Source organism: Rana temporaria, chromosome 2, assembly GCF_905171775.1.
Source record: "Rana temporaria chromosome 2, aRanTem1.1, whole genome shotgun sequence".
In the NCBI taxonomy this organism is placed as follows: Eukaryota; Metazoa; Chordata; class Amphibia; order Anura; family Ranidae; genus Rana; species Rana temporaria.
Genome location: NC_053490.1, coordinates 147,689,807 through 147,696,169, shown reverse-complemented (window position 1 = coordinate 147,696,169; position 6,363 = coordinate 147,689,807).

Here is a 6,363-nt window from a genome sequence, read left to right as displayed (position 1 = left end):
GGCGCATGCGCGAGTCGCGCTACGCCTGCCGATTGGCTCCCGCTGTGTACTGGGAGCCGAGTGTTCCCAGAACACCACCGGGGGGGGGGGGGGCGGGAGGTGACGTCATGCCCGCAGTTTACCCGATACTGTGTGGCCGGAAGTGGGTGCAAATACCTCTCTTTAGACAGGTATCTGCACCCCCCTCCCCCCTGAAAGGTGTCAAATGTGACACCGGAGGGGGGGGAGGATTCCGATCAGCAGGAGTTCCACTTTAGGGTGGAGCTTCGCTTTAACTTAAATAAAAATAAAACATATTTCTCAATTGACATGAAGGTTATGTTACTATAACCCAGCCAGCACAGAGTTCCCTCTTACATCAGAGTCAGTTGGGTTATGCAGCAGGACAATGATTGGTTTAGGAGTAGCCTAGTCAAAGCCCAGACTTAAATCCAATTGAGATGCTGTATTATGACCTTACACAGGCTGTTCATGCTGGAAAACCCTCCAATGTGGCTGCATTAAAACAATTCTGCAAAGAAGAGTGGGCCAAAATTGCTCCACAACAATGTAAAAAACTCATTGCCACTTATTGCAAAATCTTTATTGCAGTTGTTGCCGCCAAGGGTGGCACAACCAGTTATTAGGTTTAGGGGGCAATTACTTTTTCACATGAAGCCAGGCATGTTTGGACAGCTTTTTTTCCTTAAATAAAATCATCATTTAAAAACTGCATTTTGTATTTACTCAGGTTATCTTTGTGTAATAATAAAATAGTTTGATGTTCTGAAATATTTAATTGTGGCTGGTTCATCAGCTTTAGAGAGGATTTGACCCAAAATATGCATCTCACATTTACAAAAAAAAAAATCTTGATTATCCCCAAGACTTTTTGTCAAATATTCTGTAGACTGGTGAGGCCAAATTTACCTTTTTGTAAGGTGTGCGACCCGTTACATCTGGCAAAAAATGAATACAGCATTTCATAACAAGAACATCATACACACAGTCAGACATGGTGGTGGTAGCGTGATGGTATGTGGTTGCTTTGCAGCTTCAGGATCTGGACGACTTACCATAATTGATGGAACCATGAATTCTGAGCTCTACCAGAAAATCCTAAAGGAGAATGTCCAGCCATCATTTTGTCTCCTCAAGCCCAAGTGCACTTGGGTCATGCATTAAAACAATTCTGCAAAGAAGAGTTGGCCAAAATTGCTCCACAGCAATGTGAAAAACTCATTGGCAGTTATTGCAAAATCTCGATTGCATTTGTTGTCGCCAAGGGTGGCACAGTTATTAGCAGGGGTCAAGTCCTGGCGAAAAAAGTGTGGGAACTCCCACCCAAGATCCACTCCCCCACCAAAAAAAAAAATGATTCGCTCATATGCATAATTACTAAACCGCATGTTTTTTTTTTTTTTTTTCGATCCACTGTACCTTAGTAATCCTTTATGTTACTGGCCACTTCTTGTATATGGATTCATCGGGTAGTGTGCGGGTATTCCGTCACTTCCTCGATGCCGCAATGTCTCCTGGGAGCTTTTGTCATTGTTCCCAGGAGACATTGCGGAGGTCTGCCACGAGTTATCGCGGGATTTACAAAGAACTTGCTTAAAGTTCTTTCTAAATCCGGCTATAACTCGCGGCAGACCTCCGCAATGTCTCCTGGGAACAATGACAAAAGCTCCCAGGAGACATTGCGGCATTGAGGAAGTGACGGAATACCCGCACACTACCTGATGAATCCGTATACAGGAAGCGGCCAGTAACAAAGGATTACTAAGGTTCACCTGCCCCTGACAGTGACTCAAGCTGGGCATCGCCGCTTAGGGAAGGATTGGTTCGGGCGGCTCGGCTGCTCTAGTCCTGCAAAGGGAACTGCGTTCCTGCTGTGAAAAAAGTGCAGGAACTCCGTTCCCACGCGTTCCCGCAGGACTTGAGCCCTGGTTATTAGGTTTAGGAGGCAATTACTTTTTCACATGAAGCCAGGCATTTTTGGACAGCTGTTTTGCCTTAATAAATTAAATCATCATTTAAAAACTGCATCTTGTATTTATTCGGATTATCTTTGTGTAATAATATTTTTTTTTTGATGTTCTGAGTTATTTAATTTTGGCTGGTTCATCAGCTTTAGAGAGGATTTCACCCAAAAAATCCCCCCCCAAAAAATAATCAGAAAGGAGGCAAATACTTTTTCACAGTATTGTACGAGTTTAGTTAAACTTTAACCATGTGTTCGTTTTATAAATATCATTTGGGCATTGGCTGACACATATGGAGGTAGATGCTATATTGTTTTGCTGGCTACAATAGAATTAAATAAAGAAATGTCTGAGTGTAATGATCAAATTTCTGTCAAAATGTATGAAGCAGTGAGTAAAATCTGACACGGTCACATTGTGAAATCAGTTAGAGTATGGCTAGCCTTAACCACATTGAATCACATTGTACTCAGCCGCTCACAGCCTTAATAGGAGCAGCAAACGTCAAGTCACATTTGTTGAACATTTTACAACAGTTAACTGAGCAGGAAACAAAAAGCTGCTTGTTAATACAGTCTGGGACCATGACTTGTTTTTCTCTGCAACAAAGGCTATTATTTGTGACACAGGTAATGAGTTGCATCAAATTAGCAGTAAATAGATTTTTTATACAAATGTGAGCACTGAAGGAGCACTCTGTTCCCCGAGTACTAATGCATCTTCGCACATCTGATATAATAACTGCCAAATAGCCCACTGTAGATTCCGAAGACACGCAGTGATGTTTGCAGGTGCTACTATATATTCCTTCACCTACAACCATTAAACCTTTTAGCAATAAAGGCGTGATGCCTAAGGCCCAATGCAATATCATTAACTGTCTGATCTTTACTTACATTCGCAGAGTATAGCCCCCTGGCACTAAATTATAATTGCCTTTTTGTATTGCATGTCAGAGAAGAAAGCAATGAACCTGGGATAATTAAAATGGGTTGCAGGTTACTATATCCATGCAATTACCATACGGAAGTAAGACGATTGCTGTTTTATTGCCTGACACTCATTAGCAAAGTGTTATTAAACGTGCCCAAATGTTTCATCATGGCTCACAAGTACAACCGTTTAACGAGTTAAAGGAGAGTAAAATACCTGGAAATTTTTTTAAAGTTTCAAAGATAAAAAAGTTTTAACTTTTTCTGTTTTTGAAATGTAAAAGTATTTTAGAATATGCTGCATTCAGGGAAGAATCAGGAAATGAAATTTATGCAAGCTAATTCTTACCATGTTAAAGATACAATTTAAGTGGAGTTCCAAAAAGCACCTTAGCATACATCCCCCTCCCTAAAATCGTAAAAAGCCAACTTCCTTTTTTTGGTTATTTACCTTTTATTTAATGTATTTCTTGCTTTGGCTATCCCAAGAAGCATTTGCTTACAGACAGAGGCTGAAGGACTAGGTGCACCATGAGGCCCCGTACACATGACCGAGTTTCTCAGCAGAATTCAGCCAGAAACTCGATCGGAGCCGTATTCTGCCAAGAAACCCGGCCGTGTGTACACTTTCGGCCGAGGAAACCGACGAGGATCTCGTCGGGCCAAATAGAGAACATGTTCTCTATTTCCTCGTTAGTCTACGGGGAAACTTGGCTCGCTGAGATCCTCGGCGGCTTCACAAGGAACTTGACGAGCAAAACGATGTGTTTTGCCCGTCGAGTTCCTTGGACGTGTGTACGGGGCCTCAGGGCGCCTGATGCGGATCACAGCAAGAAAAAGCTGGGGTTACTGGGCATGTGAGTATGTTATTTGGGCAAAAACCCAGCTAAAAAGGTAAGAGGGGGGGGCGTGGCCTGGACAGGCATGTGAGCGGTCGCAGAGCACGGAGCTCCCGCTAATGATCCTGATTTGATCCGGTTCCCGACAACAGCAACTGCAGGCGATCGATTCCCCGGAGGCACGCTGCCTTACTGGTCATAGCGGTGGGGGTCTGGAAGATCGGCAGGGTCCGGATGACCCGTAAACCTGAGAAGGGAGCCGCAGCAGCGGTGACCATGGAATTCCAAGATGGCGCTGGGGCCTCGCAGCAACCTAAGGCAGCGCGCGGCGCTGAGAAACATGCGGAGGGTGGCGGTAAGACTCCTAAAACGACTAAGCAACAGGGGAGGGAGCCCCCCAAAGATATGCTTTACTACACACAAAAGCTACAGGGGCCCACCAGCTCCCCTGCGTCGTCGCAACTGACATGGGCGCAGAGAGTGCAGGGCCAAAATGGCGACTCGGCTATGGATGACACGCTGCCTCTGGAGAGCTCATCCGACACCATGCAGGACTTATTCGGGGAACTACAGGAAGAGGCCCCGCAACCCACGCTCGGTGAGATCCTCCGGGCAGTGCAGAAATGCACCACGTCGGTCACTGCCTCGGTGGATGGACTGAAAATGCAATTTGGGGAGCTCACTGAGACGGTGTCCCTTATGCGCCATGACCTCCAGAAGATCAGGGAGAGGACCACGGCTGTGGAGGGCCGCGTCAGCGAGGTGGAGGATGCACTTCCACCCCTTACTAGGGACACCAGATCTGCCCTACAGCAATCCGCGCAGGCCAACGCAAAGACAGACGACATTGAGAACCGCCTGCGCAGGAACAATGTCCGCATAGTGGGACTCCCTGAGAAGGTGGAAGGTAGGGACCCCACGGCCTTTGTAGAGACCTGGCTCCAAGATATCTTTGGCAAGGAGGCCTTTACTACATTGTTCGCGGTGGAGCGGGCGCATCGCACGCCTCCCAGGCCCCTTCCACCAGGCAGCCCCCCCAGGTCCATGCTGGCCAGACTTCTTAACTATCGGGACAGGGAGATAATCCTACGGCTGGCCAGGGAAAGGGGTTCGGTGCACTACAACGGAGCCAGGATCTCGTTCTACCCGGACTTTTCGGCTGAGGTGCAGCGCAAGAGAGCCAAATTTGCGGAGGTCAAAAAGCGGTTGCAGAAAATACAAGTCACATATGCCATGCTATTCCCAGCGAAGCTCCGAGTCACGGTGAGGGGTCAAGCCACCTTCTTTGAAACCGCCGCAGAGGCAGCGCAGTGGCTGGATCATAATGAGCAAGGTCTGAGGGGACGCCGAGAGGACGACAGAGGAGATTGAGACCCCACACTCACCCCCACAGGATACAAGTTTTCGCCGCAGACAAGATAAGTTGTTACCTTTTGAACGGGATATTACCCTCTTTTACTTTATTAGCGTCTACTTAGAGCTTCGGCAGATGTGAATATACCCCCCCTGGACTCTATGCTACAGTGGGGGGCATGCACCTATATACTGTTTGGTGCCCTTACTACACCCCTGCTGGGGGACTGTTTGTTTATGTGCCCGGTTGGCACACATTGTTTGATGGGTCCACGTATTAGATACCCACAGAGAAGACATGTTCCCGCCCCGGCTGGGGCTGAGACGTGGTCACAGTTGCTCAAATTTTTCTTTTTCATGGTTTTTGCTCAATTGCTTGCAGGTATACACCACTTTTTGTTCACTTACTGGCTGGACTGTTGGCCCTGGGCCTTGGCCCACAGTTATCACTTGACTCCGCCATGGCCACCACCCCGGTAGTGACCTGGAATGTCCGAGGGGTACATGACCCACTAAAACGCACTATGATTCGCTCGGGCCTGAAGAAATTTCTTCCTGGCATTGTAGGCCTACAGGAGACTCACCTCACGATGGACACGGTAGGGTGTCTGGGATTTTCCTGGGTGGGCAAGGCCTACCACTCCACTCATACCTCTTACTCTCGGGGGGTGAGTGTGCTGGTACATAGCTCCTTGGCCTACCAGGAAATAGATGCAGCCATAGACACCCTAGGCAGATATGTCTTTTTGTATTGCAAGATATTTACAGTTACCATGGTGCTAGCCTTTGTGTATATTCCCCCCCCTTTTTCTCGAGAGATATTGCAGCTGTTTCTGGCATACCTGGGCAACAAGCCTGATGTTCCTGTTCTGGTAATGGGGGATTTTAATGCATGTATTGATCCTAGGATAGACAGACACCCCCCAACCCGGGTGCCTCGGGGAAGCAGGGGAACTGTACTGAGTAGACTGCTGGGGGAGGTAGGGTGGCTAGACATTTGGAGAGCTCGATACCCTATGGTCAAGCAGTTTTCTTGCTTCTCTAAGTCTCATGGGTCCCTGTCCCGTATAGATTTGTGTGTGGGGTCCCCTCAGGTTCTCCATATGATCCCTAAGGTAGAGTACTTCCCGAGGGGGGTCTCCGACCACTCCCCACTGGTGGCCCACCTGACTACCCGCCCGATCTCCTCACTGCCCAGGGCCCCGTGGAAACTAAACGCCTTCTGGCTGAAGCTGTTTACCTCCCATGATCAGATTACACGCAGAATGGAACAGT